Source organism: Piliocolobus tephrosceles, chromosome 12 (genome assembly GCF_002776525.5).
Source record: "Piliocolobus tephrosceles isolate RC106 chromosome 12, ASM277652v3, whole genome shotgun sequence".
NCBI lineage: Eukaryota > Metazoa > Chordata > Mammalia > Primates > Cercopithecidae > Piliocolobus > Piliocolobus tephrosceles.
This window is the reverse complement of record NC_045445.1, coordinates 33638018-33655868: the sequence shown is the minus strand read 5'-3', so window position 1 is coordinate 33655868 and position 17851 is coordinate 33638018.

The following is a 17851-nucleotide window of genomic DNA, read 5'->3' as shown; positions in this document are numbered from 1 at the left end:
GAAAGAACACCAAAAGGGCCTGGGCGCAGTGGCTCATGCCTGTAATCTAGCACTTTGGGAGGCCGAGGCAGGCAGATCACCTGAGGTCCGTAGTTTCAGACTAGTCTGAGCAACATGGTAAAACCCTGTCTCTACTAAAATAACCAAAAATTAGCTGGGTGTGGTGGCATACGCCTGTAGTCCCAGCGATTCGGGAGGGTGAGGCAGGAGAATTGTTGCAACCGGGAGGGGGAGGTTGCAGGGGACTGAGATGTTGCCACAGCACTCTAGCGTGGGTGACAGAGCGTGACTCAGTCTAAAAAAAAAGATAAAGAAATAAAAACACCCAACTGACATGCTTCCTAGGCTGTTTCAAGCAATAACCCAAGAGTTTTTGTTGATTTCAAGACCTACTTAATGAAGGTTCAAGTAGTAATTATTTCTGAACATGTTGGAGAAATCAACTGTTATTTTATATTCATTGTATGAATTTTTTTGTCACACTGCAACTACTGTTTGAAAAAAGTTGTAGGTAGCATATTTCATGTATTAAATTCAATAATACTAATACCATTAAATCTTTTCAAGGTGAGTAGGTAGTTTTTGTACCTTTCATCATGTCATCAAATTTCCGTGCTTCTGTTTTTCTCTAGTTTCACCTAAAAAAGGGGCATCGTGCTGTCACATGTCATTTGTTTAAATCTGGAAGGCAATGCGGAAAATTTCTAATCCAAAATACTTACTATTAAAGCAGTAAAACCTAGGCAGAATCCCAATCTGAGGTCTAGAGTTGGCTTTAAATTTTGCTTCCTGATGGGAAGTTGGCAAAGTTACTTATTTCTATGCCTCAGTTTTATCATTTGTGAAGTTAGGATAATGATTCTCTAGCTACCTCCCAAGGTTAATCTGAGAATCAAATAAAATAATGGGATGAAAACCCTTTTCATACTGTAAAGTACTATACATATATATGATTACATCAAAAATAATTTTTCCCTGTTTTTAAATTATTGGAGTGAAGCTATCAGGTATATTTGGCCCTCTGTATCCATGGATTCTGCATGTGTGGATTCAACTAACTGTGGATCAAAAATATTCAGAAATTGCATATGCACTGAACATATACAGACTTTCTTCATGTCATTATTCCCTAAACAATATAGTATTACAACTATTTAGATAGCATTTACATTGTATTAGGTATTACAAATAATCTAGAGATGATTTAAAGTATATATGATAATGTGCATAGGTTATATGCAAATACTATGTCATTTTATATCTGGAACTTGGGCATCTGCAGATTTTGGGGTCTGCAGGAGGTCTTGAAACAAGTCCCCCATGGGTAACTAGGGGTGACTGTAGTCTCTCAGGCCTTCAGAGAACCCTCTAATTTGGATTTGGAGGAATTAGTTTTTTCCTAGCTACATGGAGTTATATACTCCCCTGGCTAATACCCTGACTTCAGTCAAGATTTGAGTGAGATAGGTAGATGGAATGAGATGGGATTATATTTACAATATTAACAATTTGTTGAAAATATTTCCCAGATTGATTTTACCTTCTAAGTTGGTTAATGTTTCCAAGTATTTAGTTTTTCATTTATGTGTTCCAGAAGTCTAACAATATTTTATTTTTAATGGTTTTGACTTCATTGTAAATTTGTAAGTCTTCTTGTATGGAGAATTTTATTTTATATTTTCTTTTTGGGGATCTTCTTAATGTTTACCTTTAGCTCCTTAATGCATAGTGTGAGATTAAAGTCTCAGATGATTTTTATTTTGAACAGCTCATCTATACCACCACTTATTGAGTAACTCTTCCCCTGTATACTGATGTGTGGCCATGTACTCTTTAGCACTTTCTCTAAAGGTAGAAAAAATGCAAGAGAAAAAACTCATTTTCCCCACATCTCAGAGCTTGAAATGGCCTTTAGCTATTGAGTCCAAGTTTATTCTTTTTCAAGCGGAACAATTAAGGCCTGGAGTAGTTAACTGGCTTTCCAATGTCATACTACTCAATGGAGGAGCCAGGAGTAGAACCAATATCCTCTGACATTTAATCTGAAATTGAGACAGGCATGCTTATTGTACATACAGCTTCAGGGGCAATTTGACGGCACAAGGTTAATTACCCAAATAAATAAATGGTTATGAGTTGAGGGTCTCTGAAATTCAGGCAAGCCTGTCCTCCTGACTCTGAATCAATCAGCAAATATTTACTAAATACCTACATTAAATGCCTTGTGTAAGACCTTGCCAGGGACAGAGAAGCAGGTGCTACCACCTCTGGCCACAAGAATCTTGCAGTCTATTTGGGAGAAAGGATTGTGTACTGAGAATGGAGGTAAAAAAGCAGCACCTGACATTCAGAGCTGGCCTGGCACTCACAGCTAAGTGCTGGATATAAACAATAGCATAGAACACCAACATCAGATAGGATCACTCTGTGTCCATGATAAAAAGAGACAAAGCAAGGCTACTTTATAATTTCATTCAAGCAGAGAAAAATTAAGTCATGAAATACAAAACAAAATATTAAACTTAGCTTCTCTTGATTAAAATGAGTACCACTTCTTTACCAATTACAGCTTTATCCTGGCTCTAATATCCCCTCTCTGTAAATAAGATTTATTGAAATACCAATCAGAACGGCACCCACTTTCTGACAGCATGTAATCTAGAGCAAATCCCCACTTTGTTCAAAACTTCCACATATTCTAAGCTTTGGATTTAGGAAAAGAAGTGACATTGCCTCTGGCAAGAAAGTAGACATAGGGAATTTGATGGAAGTCTTGTGGTGAGGAAGGTGCCCAGTGGGGCACCACTGTTCTTGCTGCAATGCTATGACCAGGACTGGCTCTACTCTTTCTTAGTGAAAACAAATACAGTCAGGTAGATGGTTTTTGTATACTTATAGTATTCCTACTTTTTTTCTTTTCCCTTCTTTCTGTCGATGTCCATCCATTTTTGCTTCACAACTTTCAACAGGACCGTTACTAGTCACTTTAGAGGAGCATGTTAACAAAAAACCAAAACCAAAAACCACAGAAGTGTCTTCCTAGGTCATGAAGAGCTGGGCTGTCCACTTGAAGCTGTAGGACAAATACTTCAGACCCTAGCCATTCAATCATCCAGTGAACATATATTGAGTACCTACTATAGGTCTGGAGTTATGTCAAGGGCTGGGGACGCATTGGTGCTTAAGGTCCATGGCTTGATCTATCTAGTTAGATCAAGTATAAGCCCCTCTATTCTTATATATACTGGCCCATTTTAATTGTTGTCAAATGAAAACAATTTATTTCCTCTGAAGTTACTTTATCAATCTAAAAACAGAGATGTCTAAGGAAATTACCAACACTTTACAGAAATTCAAAACAACATTAATCTTACTAACCCATTGGAGGCTCATCCAATTCATAAACATGATCTTGCAACTTAACATTTGGTTTTGCACCTTATACACCTTGAACAGTTAACCAATGTAGAGAAAACAGTCATCTAATAAGTGTTTATTTACTATGTTCCAGGCACCATTCTAGGTGTTTGGGTAAATATCAGTGGAAACAGACAGTAATTCCTTTCCTTATGGCATCTAGAGTGGTGGTAGTAGGGATACAGGATAAAAAACAAAGATAAAATTAGTTAAATTAGTACAAGGGCTAGAAAGGAAATAAATCAGGGTAGTGACATAATAGTGATTGGGGTGGAGGTAGGTGACAGCTTTAGTCAAGGTGGTCAGGGACAAACCCCACGAGAGCCCTTTGACTAAAACCTGAATGCCAAGGAGGCAGCCATTGGACAACCTGGAAGGAAGACCCATGAAAATAACTAAGAACATAAAAATGAGGGTGAAAACTTGCAGTAATACTTCTGGAAATGTCTTCTATACAAAGGGAAAGCAGGCAAAGGGGTTTCAGGACAAAGGGCAAACTCAGTGAATGATTCAATTACTAGATTCTGGAGTATTTGCCCTGCAGCTTCTAGTGGACAGCCCGGCCCTTTCAGGCCAAAGGGCAAACTCTTTAGAGAAGCATTCATTATTCATTGCCCTATCTGCTTTATTTTTCTATTTCTTTTATTCTTAATTTTTTAGGTACATAGTAGGTGTATTTATTTATGGGATATATGAGATGTTTTGGTACACATATGCAATGTGAAATAAGCATATCATGGAGAATGGGGTATCCATCCCCTGCCCCATCTGCTTTAAAGGCCCATCTGCCACTCTGCCCAATGCTCCACCCATTTCATTGCCTTGGACCAATATGCACACACCCCTGCCATTATCCCTGCAGCTTCCTTTACTTGCAATGACTTCCCCCCAATCTTTATTGCTGGTTGAACTCCTAGTTTCAGGACTCAGCTGAAATACCTCTTCTTGAGCACCTTCCCAGGCACCAACCCACTTTCCCTTCCATCCCCTCAACTTTAGCTAATCATTCTCTCTCCTGAGATCCCATAGTACCTTGTGTTCATCCCTGTTATAGTTCTTGACACCTTGTGTCATCATCATCCAAATGTTTATCTTCCCCTCTAGACCATGAACTAGATAGATCAAGCCATGGACCTTAAGCACCAATGCGTCCCCAGCCCTTGACATAACTCCAGACCTATAGTAGGTACTCAATATATGTTCACTGGATGATTGAATGGCTAGGGTCTGAAGTATTTGTCCTACAGCTTCAAGTGGACAGCCCAGCTCTTCATGACCTAGGAAGACACTTCTGTGGTTTTTGGTTTTGGTTTTTTGTTAACATGCTCCTCTAAAGTGACTAGTAACGGTCCTGTTGAAAGTTGTGAAGCAAAAATGGATGGACATCGACAGAAAGAAGGGAAAAGAAAAAAAGTAGGAATACTATAAGTATACAAAAACCATCTACCTGACTGTATTTGTTTTCACTAAGAAAGAGTAGAGCCAGTCCTGGTCATAGCATTGCAGCAAGAACAGTGGTGCCCCACTGGGCACCTTCCTCACCACAAGACTTCCATCAAATTCCCTATGTCTACTTTCTTGCCAGAGGCAATGTCACTTCTTTTCCTAAATCCAAAGCTTAGAATATGTGGAAGTTTTGAACAAAGTGGGGATTTGCTCTAGATTACATGCTGTCAGAAAGTGGGTGCCGTTCTGATTGGTATTTCAATAAATCTTATTTACAGAGAGGGGATATTAGAGCCAGGATAAAGCTGTAATTGGTAAAGAAGTGGTACTCATTTTAATCAAGAGAAGCTAAGTTTAATATTTTGTTTTGTATTTCATGACTTAATTTTTCTCTGCTTGAATGAAATTATAAAGTAGCCTTGCTTTGTCTCTTTTTATCATGGACACAGAGTGATCCTATCTGATGTTGGTGTTCTATGCTATTGTTTATATCCAGCACTTAGCTGTGAGTGCCAGGCCAGCTCTGAATGTCAGGTGCTGCTTTTTTACCTCCATTCTCAGTACACAATCCTTTCTCCCAAATAGACTGCAAGATTCTTGTGGCCAGAGGTGGTAGCACCTGCTTCTCTGTCCCTGGCAAGGTCTTACACAAGGCATTTAATGTAGGTATTCAGTAAATATTTGCTGATTGATTCAGAGTCAGGAGGACAGGCTTGCCTGAATTTCAGAGACCCTCAACTCATAACCATTTATTTATTTGGGTAATTAACCTTGTGCCGTCAAATTGCCCCTGAAGCTGTATGTACAATAAGCATGCCTGTCTCAATTTCAGATTAAATGTCAGAGGATATTGGTTCTCCTCCTGGCTCCTCCATTGAGTAGTATGACATTGGAAAGCCAGTTAACTACTCCAGGCCTTAATTGTGTTAAATGTGTTTGTTTTGTTTTGTGATTACCTCATGCCAAATTGCAACTTTTGGAGGTCAGAAAATTCACATGTAAGCCAACTTCCTGTCTTCTTACATCGTGTGAGTTAAAGTCTTCACTTTAGATTCACGTAGATTTGGTCTTTTCACATAGTCCCATATTTCTTGGAGGTTTTGTTCGTTCCTTTTTGTTCTTTTTTCTCTAATCTTGTTTTCATGCTTTATTTCATTAAGTTAATCTTTAATCTCTGATATCCTTTCTTCCACTTGATTGATTCGGCTATTGATAACTTGTGTATGCTTCACAAAGTTCTTGTGCTGTGTTTTTCAGGTCCATCAGGTCATTAATGTTCTTCTCTAAACTAGTTATTCTAGTTAGCAATTCCTCTAGCCTTTTATCAAGGTTCTTAGCTTCCTTGCATTGGGTTAGAACATGCTCCTTTAGCTCGGAGGAGTTTGTTATTACCCACCTTCTGAAGCCTACTTCTGTCAATTCATCACACTCACTCTCTGTCCAGTTTGTTCCCTTGTTGGCGAGGAGTTGTGATCCTTTGTAGGAGAAGAGGTGTTTTGGTTTTTGGAGTTTTCAGCCTTTTTGCATTGGTTTTTCCTCATCTTCGTAGATTTATCTACCTTTGGTCTTTGATGTTGGTAACCTTCAGATGGGGTTTTGGTGTGGACATCCTTTTGTTGATATTGATGCTATTCCTTTGTGTTTGTTAGTTTTCCTTCTAACAGTCAGGTCCCTCTTCTCCAGGTCTGCTGGAGTGTGCTGGAGGTCCACTCCTGACCCTGTTTGCCTGGGTATCATAAGCTGAGGCTGCAGAACAGCAAAGATTGCTGCCTGTTACTTTCTCTGGAAGCAGGTGTCCCAGAGGGGCACCTGCCACATGCCAGCCGGAGCTCTACTGTATGAGGTGTCTGTCGACCCTTACTGGGAGGTGTCTCTCAGTCAGGAGGCACAGGGGTCAGGGACCCACTTGAGGAGGCAGTCTGTCCCTTAGCAGAGCTTGAGCGCTGTGCTGGGAGATTCGCTGCTGTCTTCAGAGGCAGCAGGCAGGAACATGTAAGTCTGCTGAAGCCGTGCCCCTTCCCCAAGGTGCTCTGTCCCAGAGAGATGGGAGTTTTATCTATAAGTCCCTGACTGGGGCTGCTGCCTTTCTTTCAGAGATGCCCTGCCCAGAAAGGAGGAATCTAGAGGGGCAGTCTGGCTACAGCAGCTTTACTGAGCTACAGTGGACTCCTTCCAGATCAAACTTCAAGGCAGCTTTGTTTACACTGTGAGGTAAAACTGCCTACTCAAGCCTCAGTAATGGTGGATGTCCCTCCTCCCACCACGCTCGAGCATCCCAGGTCCACTTCAGACTGCTGTGCTGGCAGCAAGAATTTTAAGCCAGTGGATCTTAGCTTGCTGGCCTCCATAGGGGTGAGATCCTCTGAGCTAGACCACTTGACTCCCTGGCCACAGCACCCTTTCCAGGGGAGTGAATGGTTCTGTCTCGCTGGTGTTCCAGTCGCCACTGGAGTCTGAAAAAATACTCGTGCAGCCAGCTCGGTTTCTGACCAAACAGCCACCCAGTTTTGTGCTTGAAACCCAGGGCCCTGGTGATGTAGGCACCCGAGGGAATCTCCTGGTCCGTGGTTGCATAGACCGTGGGAAAAGTGTAGTATCTGGGCTGGAATGCACCATTCCTCACAGCACAGTCCCTCACGGCTTCCCTTGGCTACGGGAGGGAGTTTCCCAATCTCCTGTGCTTCCTGAGTGAGGTGATACCCTACCCTGCTTCAGCTCACCCTCCGTGGGTTGCACTCACTGTCTAACCAGTCCCAGTGAGATGAGCCGGGTACCTCAGTTGGAAATGCAGAAATCACCCGCTTTCTGCGTTGATCTCTCTGGGAACTGCAGACTGGAGCTGTTTTTATTCGGCCATCTTGCCAGCCACACCCAAGATTATTCTTTAAAGCATACAATATTTATCATTGAGTAGATAATGACTATTTACTACACCAGCACAATGAATGGTATACTGCCTCATTACTGTTAGTTGTGAATGAAAGTTCCATCCCTATTTCCCACTAGGTCTCCTTTGACATCTCAGAAAGAGGAGACCCTCATTACTTACGGGCAGGGATGGAATTTCAAGTCCCCAGTAGTACTCTGCAGATACTGGCTGGGAAAGAAAAGGGTGCTTTGCTACTGCTTTTTCACGTGGCCTCCACTATCACCCTTGAAGAGGGCCTCCTTACCACTAGGCCAGGTTAGAATGAAAGTTCTGGCTACCCATTCAGCCTTCTTTGTCACCACCGTGGCAGTGGAGAGGGAGAGGGGAAGAGGTGCCTTGTTACAGCTTTGTGAAGGTAGGAGTCTAAGTTTACCACTTGGCCTGTGCTGTCATGGGTTGGGATGAGACCATAGGTTTTTATTTTTTTTTCCATGGTGTTTGACTGAATGCTATGGTTTAAATGTTTGTCCCTTTCAAAACTCATGTTGAAATTTAATTTCAATTATTACATTGGGAAATGGGACCCTTCTTTTCTTTTGAGATGGTGTCTCTTTCTGTCACCCAGGCTGGAGTGCAGTTGTGTGATCATAGCTCACCATAGCCTCGAACTCCCAGGTTCAAATGATCCTCCTGCCTCAGCTTCCCAAGTAGCTTGGACTGCAGGTGCATGCCACCACACCCAGCTAATTATTTTATTTTTTGTAGAGACAGAGTCTCTCTTTGTTGCCCAGACTGGTCTTGAACTTCTGGGCTCAAGTGATCCACTCACCTTGGCCTTCCCAAATTCTGAGATTACAGGCATGAGGGGAAGTGGGACCTTTAAAAGGTGTTTAGGTCATGGGGGTTCCACTCTCACGAATGGAGTAATTCCATTATCATAGGAACGGGTTTGCCCCCTCTTGCTCACTCTCTTGCTCAGTCTTGCTCACTCTATCATCTTCTCTTTGCCCTTTCACTATGTGATGCCTTCTGCCATATTATTATGCAAGAAGAAGGCCCTCACCAGATGGCAGCACCTTGATCTCAGACTTCTCAGCTTCCAGAACGGTGAGTCAAGAAATTTCTGTTTTTTTTTTTTTTTTTTTTTTTTTTTTTGAGACGGAGTCTTGCTCTGTCGCCCAGGCTGGAGTGCAGTGGCTGGATCTCAGCTCACTGCAACCTCCGCCTCCTGGGTTCACGCCATTCTCCTGCCTCAGCCTCCCGAGTAGCTGGGACCACAGGCGCCGGCCACCTCGCCCGGCTAATTTTTTTTTGTATTTTTAGTAGAGACGGGGTTTCACTGTGTTAGCCAGGATGGTCTCGATCTCCTGACCTCGTGATCCGCCCGTCTCGGCCTCCCAAAGTGCTGGGATTACAGGCTTGAGCCACCGCGCCCGGCTAGAAATTTCTGTTTATTATAAATTACGCAGTATGTGGTATTCTGTTGTAGTAGCAAACACAAACTAAGACACTGATGTAGGGTGATTATTTTCTAAAAGTTTTCTGTCTCAGCCTGCCATTTTCCTGGTCCTTTGGCTAGACAGAGCAGGGTTTTCTTGAAACATTTTAAGTCTGCACTCATTGGTGTCTCCTGGTTACAGGCTTCTATATAACCCAATTAAAAAATATATGACGCAAGAATAAAACCACAGAATTTAATACCATGACATTCCTTGGGTCCCAAGTCCCCTAGTTGCTCATTCCCCTTTTCTCCACCTTTTAGAATCTTCACATGTTTTTTTTGTATATAATGTCCAGAGTTGTTAATTGTAGTTAGTCGGAGAAATGTAAAGCAATGCATCTACTCCTCCATCTTTTAAATATTACCATTTTAGGCACTGGAGACATTTTCATGCAGCTATTTTGGAATAACTTCAGAACAGTTATGTTAAAACATGGAAATACTTTTATTACTAGGTAGTGAACACGAGATCATTTTTGCCTCTTACTTCATGCTATCCCTGACCTCCTTGGAAGTGGAAGTTCTTTTATCTCTCTGAAGTAAAGCAGAACTGCTTAAGATAAACGGGGTTCCCTTATACTTGCAGAAGAGACCTTCTGTTGATCTTTCTCTGGTTCCTCCTTAGATAGTACCCATTAATGGCTCATCTGATTATCTGAGGAGAAAAGAGATGGCATTTACACCAAGGTGGAAATAGAAACAGAAGTTGGGAGCCTGTAGCATCTGTTTTATTCTTGCAACAAATGAATACTTAGCTCTTATACTTATCCTGAAGTGGCTTTCATTAGAGTGGAGACAGACATAGTGATTAGCCGTGAAGTGAATAGATAGTAAATTTTAGTCTAAGGCAACAAAAGTTACTGAAATAATGTCTTCAGTGGCAGAATTTAGATTACATCAAGGTAACCTATGGGTAAATGACTTTCCACTTTTCTGGAAAAGTAATCACTATTGTTTGTGGAATTTTCCTCCCTTCTCTTTCAACATGAAGTGTTAGCTTTTGCCACCAGCTCTTAACTTCTGTTGCTCAGGACTCTCAGTTGGAAATGGGACAGAAGACTCAGGACAGAAGACTAGAGACAGAGGAAGCCTACCTAGAGTTATGCAAATTAACTGAGCCTATTGAGTAAATGTTGATTTTGTACGATATACAGTACACATATCCTTTAGTTAATACTGTCAAAGTCCATGGAGAGAACTCTCAGATTTAAATGGCAACGAATAAGGAGAGTCTAATATTTGGCTTAATAAACTGACTTATAAATTACGTGATTTTAAACAGATAAATGAGTTTGCGATGGTATTCCTCAATACATTTTTTTTCACTTAATTGTTTCCCTTGAGCATTATAACTGTTAAGAACTGTAATCTTGGAATCAGACTGCATGACTTCAATTTCTAGCTTTGTCATTTAACTGTTTGTGAGACTTGGGGCAAATTACCTAATTTTCCAGAGGCTTGGTTTCTTCAGTGGTAAATTGAGCATCTTGGCAGCACCTGTCTCATAGAGTTATTGTGAGATTTAGCTGCAATAAAAATTATGAATCCCTAGAAAAAGCTGGCCGATTATAGGCATTCAATACACGTTAGCTAAAATAACAAACATTTTTTTCAGGAGAACACATATAGTTATGTGGATGGATCTCAGCTGCTGCCAGTATTTATGGGCCCTTGTTTTCTCCCCTTCTGACCTCTGAATAAGGTATATAGTTGGATAGTGTCTCAGTTTTCAGGTGCTTCATTGCAGTACAAGTGCCTCAACAAAATTTTGGGCTCATTTTTATTATGAAAACTTGTGGGATTGTGAGGAACTTATTTGTCCAGAAAGTCTGGCAATTGGTAGGTAATAGTTTTAGGGATTTAACCTGGTGTAAAAAAAAAAATCAGGCAAACCAAATAGAAAATGTGGTTGAGATGAAGGTGTCACCCTTCCCTCTCATCTCATTCTGATATGGGTCTCTTGTGAGACTGTAGACTGAGAATATATATCTGGGGCTGATATGCCTGTACTTATGTATATCAGTATCTTACTATTCAGAATCTCCCTTAAGGGAATACTGATTCCTATTTACTGCTACTTATTAATACCATCTGGAATGACTTTTGCTTATCATTGTAACTTAACATCCAAAAATACATTGCATATTTATCATTTTTTAGCCTTCTTAAAGGGGATATGATGGTTATCTGAAAAATAATGCCAGAGGATAGTACAGTCATGCATCACTTAATGATGTGGATATGTTTTGAGAAATGCATCATTAGGCATTTGTCATTATTGTGTGAACATCAGAGTGTACTTACACATAGATTGTATAGCCTACTACATACCTAGGCTATGTGGTACAAGTCTATTTTTCCTGGGCTACAAATGTGTACAGCTTGCTAATTTACTGAATTCTTTATAGGCAATTGTAACACAATGGTATTTGTGTATCTAAATAGATACTTGTGTGTCTAGATAGGTAAGGTACAGTAAAAATGCAGTATAAAAAATTTTAAAAATGGTATTTCTATATGGGATATTTACTATGGATGGAGCTTGCAGGACTAGACATTGCTTTGGGTGAGTCAGTGAGTAGTGAGTGAATGTGAAGGCCTAGGACATTACTGCACCCTACTATAGACTTTATAAACACTGTACATTTAGGCTACACTAAATTTGTTATTTTTATTTTTTACAATAAATGTACAGTATTTTTCTTTCTTCAATAATAAACTTAGCTTACTATAACTTTTTTATTTTATTAACTTTAAATTTTTTTCTTGAAACAGTGTCTCACTCTGTCACCCAGGCTGGAGTACAGTGGCTCACTGCAACTTCCACTTGCCGGGTTTAAGAGATTTTCCTGCCTTAGCCTCCCGAGTATCTGGGATTACAGGTGTGCACCATCATGCCCAGCTAATTTTTGTATTTTAGTAGAGACAGGTTTTCACTATGTTGGCCAGGCTGGCCTCAAACTACTTGCCTCAAGTGATCTGCCTGCCATGGCCACCCAAAGTGCTGGGATTACAGGTGTGAGTCACCATGCCCAGCCACCAGCCAACTTTTTAATTTTTTAAACTTTTGACTCTTTTGTAACAACAACTTAAAACACAAACACATTTTACAGCTGTACACAAATATTTTATTTCTTTATATCCTTATTTTGTAATTTTTTTTAATACTTTTCAAACTTTTTTGTTAACTAAGAGACAAATACCCATATTAGCCTAGGCCTACACAGGGTCAGGCTCATAGATATCATTGTCTTTTACCTCTACATCTTATCCCATTGGAAGGCCTTCATGGGCAATATAATGCATGGAGCTGCCATCTGTAACAATACCATCTTCAGGAATACCTCCTGAAAGACCTACTTGAGGCTTTTTTACAGTTAAATTTTATTTTTTATATGTATAAGGAGTACACTGTAATATAATAATGAAAAGTATACTATAGTAAATCCATAAAGAACCTAGCTTTTTATTATAATTATCAGGTACTACATGCTGTATATAATTGTGTGTGCTATACTTTTATATAACTGGCAGCACAATAGGTTTAGTTACATCAATATCACCAAAAACACATGAGTAATGCATTGTACTATGACGTTATAATGGCTACAAGTCACTAGGCAATAGGAAGTTTTCAGCTCTGTTATAATCTTATTATAATGGAGTTATGTATGTGGCCTGCTGTTGACCAAAACATCATTATGCATCACATGACTGTATGTTGCCATAGTTTAAAAAAAATTCTTCATCTTAAGTTTTTAGGAAAATATTTAAAGATAAATATTTTTAAAAGATTGCAGTAGGGAAAGATGGAAGAGATCAGATAAGTATATTTTAGTTTGCCAAAATAGCAACATGAAACCTAGTTATTTTTTGTGCCAAATTTTCAGTCACTGAATTAGATATAAGGCTCTATAAAGTGTTTTTTCCATTATTTATTAATTCACCAAAGTGTATTTAGTGCCTACTCTGTGTCAGGTACCTTGCTGGGCTGTGGTTATATTACTGAAAACTAGATAAACAAGAACTCTTCATTCATGGGATTTCAATCTAGTGGGTGTGGAAGGTGGAGACAGAGGATCAAAAAGGTAAAGAAATAAGGTTAATTTCAGGATAAGCATTCTGAAATAAATACCATCCTGTGCTAAAAAATAGAGGGAAATTACTAGGTAGCATGATTTGGGGAGGCCTCTATAAAGGAAAAACAGTTAAGTTGAAGTTTGAGGATAAGAATGAGATACAAGATGTTTAAATAAGATATAAATAAGATATTGAAAAATCTGAGAAGAGAATTCTAGGAATTGGAATGAATGACAGAGAAGAACTTTGACCATTCTTACAACTGAAAGAAGATCAATAATATTTGAGTAAAAAGCATACTGATACTGTTAATTCTTTAAATGTTTGGCAGCATTTACCAGTGAAGCTATCTGATTCTGAGCTTTTCTTCACTGAGAGGTTTTTGATTAATAGTTCTATTTCCTTACTTGTTATAGATCTATTCGGATTTTCTGTTTCGCTTTGGTCATTTTATTACTTTGACAATTTATAGAGATAAAATTGTTCATAATCATTTATAATTCTTTTGATTTCTGCAAGTTTTGGAGTAATACCACACTTCCGTTTCTGATTTTAGTTATTTGCATCTTCTCTTTTTTCCGTAATCTAGGTACAGACTTACCAGTTTTGTTGATCTTTTTTCAATGAACCAACTTTTTGGTTTCAGTGATTCTGTTTTGTTTTCTGTTCTCGACTTCATTTATTTCTTCTCTAAACTTTATTTCCTTTATTCTACTAGCTTTAGGTTTAGTTTACTTTTACTTTTCTAGTTAATACGTAACGTTAGGTAACTGATTTTGAGATACAGCTTCTATTGTAATGTATTCTATTGTAACATTTAGAGCTATATATAGCACTACTTTTACTGCCTTCTACAAGGTTTTGGTGTGCTGTGTTTTCATTTTCATTTCTATAAAAGTATTCTCTGATTTCCCTTGTGGTTCCTTGCTTGACCCATTGGTTGTGTCACAGTCAAATAAAATATAGAGAAATTAAAACATTTTATTTGGGAAGAAATAATTGCAATTTGGGGCACACTCACAAACTGGATGGTCTTTGGTATATCTGAAGAACAAAGAGAAGGTTAGAGGTTTTATAAAAAGGATCAATGTTATATATTGCTCTTCAAGAAAGTTCATTGCAATTGGTAAGGTTTGGGGGAGCTGACAAGCTGTGATTGGGGAGTGATGGCAATGAGCAAACCAAGTCTTATGTTGCAGAAGGTTTTTCAGCAGCCATTAGATAAAACTGGTTTCAAGTTACAGCAGGCAGTTTCAACAGCCAATTTGCAGAGAATTATATTTTTCAAACAATGTTATGTGCCCTGAGTGCTTTCTTCCCCAGACTTCTCAACTCTGTTTTAGTTGGGTATGATAAGAATGACCCAATTTGTATAACTGACTTTCACATTTCCCCCTTTTGATCAAGATCTTTCTGTGAAAACATTGATGATCAACAATTTTACAGTTAGTTTTAATCGTCCCTTGGCTCTGGGATGGGCCTATCTTGGTTGTCTCTATCCCATGTCAGGGGGAAGGTATGGGAGGTGTATGTCAGGGATCTTGGACGTATTTAAGTAACAAAGAAGCCAGAAGAAAAAGTCTCAGGGTAGGTTTGTTTGGAGTCCAGCACTGAATTCCATCTTATCAGTTTCTATAGGCATCAGCAAACATCTTGAAGTGTTGAGCTAACATTATCCTTTTAGGAGAATTGGCTTTACACAGATTAGTCAGGCAATGAGAATGAAGTTTAAAAATCGTAATGTAAACGATTAACAATATACAAAATTTAGTTTGTACAGTGATTTTGAACTAAGCATCAAGCCCGAGGACAACAAACTAAAAAAATCAATAGACCACTGGGGAAACTGGGTGAGACCCGTTGAGACCTGTGGTATTTTATGATTGGGTTGAATTAAAGCAGAGAATGCAAGCTTTGCGAAAGGAGTCACCAGTACAATTTGAACAAAAAGTTGTGTTAGCGATATTGTCAGTTACCCACTAGGTAGACTCAAAAGATTTCTTAGATTGGGTTTTGTCAGGTTACCTGTATTGGTTACTGACTGTGAAATCTTAACTACAGAATTTTTCTGCCAAGTCAAATAGGCATCATTAAGAGGGGTAAGAGTCTCATTATGATATGGAGTCTTGTTCTGATGTCTTAAGAAAAGTTGTTTACAGCATGGAAAATACCAACCTCTTATCCTTGTTTTCAGTTTGAATGTCTCTTGATATGGCTTCTGGCAGCTTGGTGAACCTTCTGTGTGGCCTATACATCAGGCACAAGACAAGCACCTTAAAATTTATCTAGTTTCACCTTATAGGGCTTTAGAAACAGAACAGTTTACGTTTCAGTAATGCTTTGGAAGAATGTTGGATTGGAGTAACCCAGAAAAATTTAGGATATAGTCTAATCTATAGGTATATAACAAAAACTCAAAAACAATGTACAGTGTTTTAATCTAATAATAAGTATATTATAGTTTTTCTTTGGAAACATAACTTTTTCCTATATTAATCATATAGGAATCTCAGATTTACAAGCGTCTTGAGGCTAAGAAGCCAAACCAATGCAAATTTTACATTTTGTTTACAGTCTTAAGGTCCCCAAGCATTCCAGGAAGTGACAATATTTATTTATTTAGTATAGGGCTGGGGATACTTGAAGTCAGGCATTTTATGCATATTTTCAGGCTGGGCGCGGTGGCTCATGCCTGTAATCCCAGCACTTTGGGAGGTCGAGGCGGGCAGATCATGAGGTCAGGAGATCGAGACCATCCTGGCTAACTCGGTGAAACCCTGTCTGTACTGAAAATACAAAAAAATTAGCCGGGCATGGTGGCCAGCACCTATAGTCCCAGCTACTCGGGAGGCTGAGGCAGGAGAATGGCGTGAACCTGGGAGGCAGAGCTTGCAGTGAGCAGATATGCTACTGCACTCCAGCCTGGGAGACAGAGTGAGACTCTGTCTCAAAAAAAAAAAAGAAAGAAAGACTTTATACATTATCTTAATTATAGCCAACTTGATCACATACAAAATTATTTTTATAAATTTTCTTTACATAAATCTTACTAGGATGTTACTCAGAACTTTGAAAACATGGTCAGATTATCTGCTCTGTCTCATATTTCCTCTTCCTTAAATAACCAGTCATTTAATTTCCACACAAAAATATTTACCACAAGATTTTTTCTTATACAAAATTTTCTTTTTCTCAGTAATGAACATTTTTATTCCTGTCATATTTTTTTCATTTAAAAACATCTCTTTTTGGCACACTTTACATACATAATTGTATATATTAATTAGAATTTTCAACTCTTGGTAACTTTAAATTTTAGTGAAAACGTAGGAAGTAAGAAATTTTGAGTTATCTGTCATACATTTGTATTTTATAGATGAGAACAATTTTATAATTTTTAGAAACATGTTTCATTATAACATAAAATTTCCCTTCTTAATTGTAAATGATCCAGACATTTAATGAGTATTATATTTCAATTTAAAACAACACAACTTTAAGATTTTAAATTACATGAAAAGTTCATTTATAAACATTTATTTCATTTACAGTTATCTAATTTAACAATTATATATAGATTGCCTATGAAAACTGAGATAGTAGATGGAGCTAGTTATTTATTTCAAGTTTTTTTACTAACCAAGTTTATTGCCTATTACCTGATTTAATAGGCAATAAACTTGGTTATCCATGTATTTAATCAGGTGTTTGCCTGGTTTAATAGGCTATAAACTTTAGAGTTAAATACGTGGATATCTTATTATCTCAGAAGATGCAACTTTTTAAATTAAATCAACAACATTAAATTTAATAATATTTATCAAAAAATTATGCAAAGATCATTCTGTTTTAGGCTGATTTTATAGCTTTATGACCTTTATGTCAAACCCTGACACTTCAAAATATCTATTCATGACATTTATAAGACTGTCTGAATTGTAAACCCAGGCAAAAGTATATGCTAACAATTTTGAAGACTATTTTACCAATAATTTTAAATCCAAGCTATTTATTAAAGATTTACTTAAGTCATGTGAACTTTAAAAAATTAGGTTAATTACTATATATTTTATGAGTACTCATTTATTTAAACCAATTGGAATAAAATTCTTTTAGGGATTTTGGCTAGCTACACCAGATTTTATTGTGTAGACACAACATACAGCATAATGCATGTATATATGTATAAACACACCTAAATACATATACATATAAATACAAATCTCATAGCATTTATTTTAGAATTCTAGTCATGAGATAGTAAAATACGTCAACTCATCAGTTTATGAAAATCTGTTGGATCCAAATCATTTATCTGATGAAATGGGGCAAGGCTAAACTAAGATTTTTTAAAATGGCAGTCTTATAAAGGCTGTGAACCAAAATTTGTGTAAAGCAGTTTGAATCAGTTAACAATATACTGGATTGGACAAAGAAGAGTCAACTGTGAAAATGTGACTGAATTATGGGAGGAGGCCCAAAAGATAGGAGTTATTCTAACAGAGTCAATACAGTATTATATTTTGGTCTCAATTCTT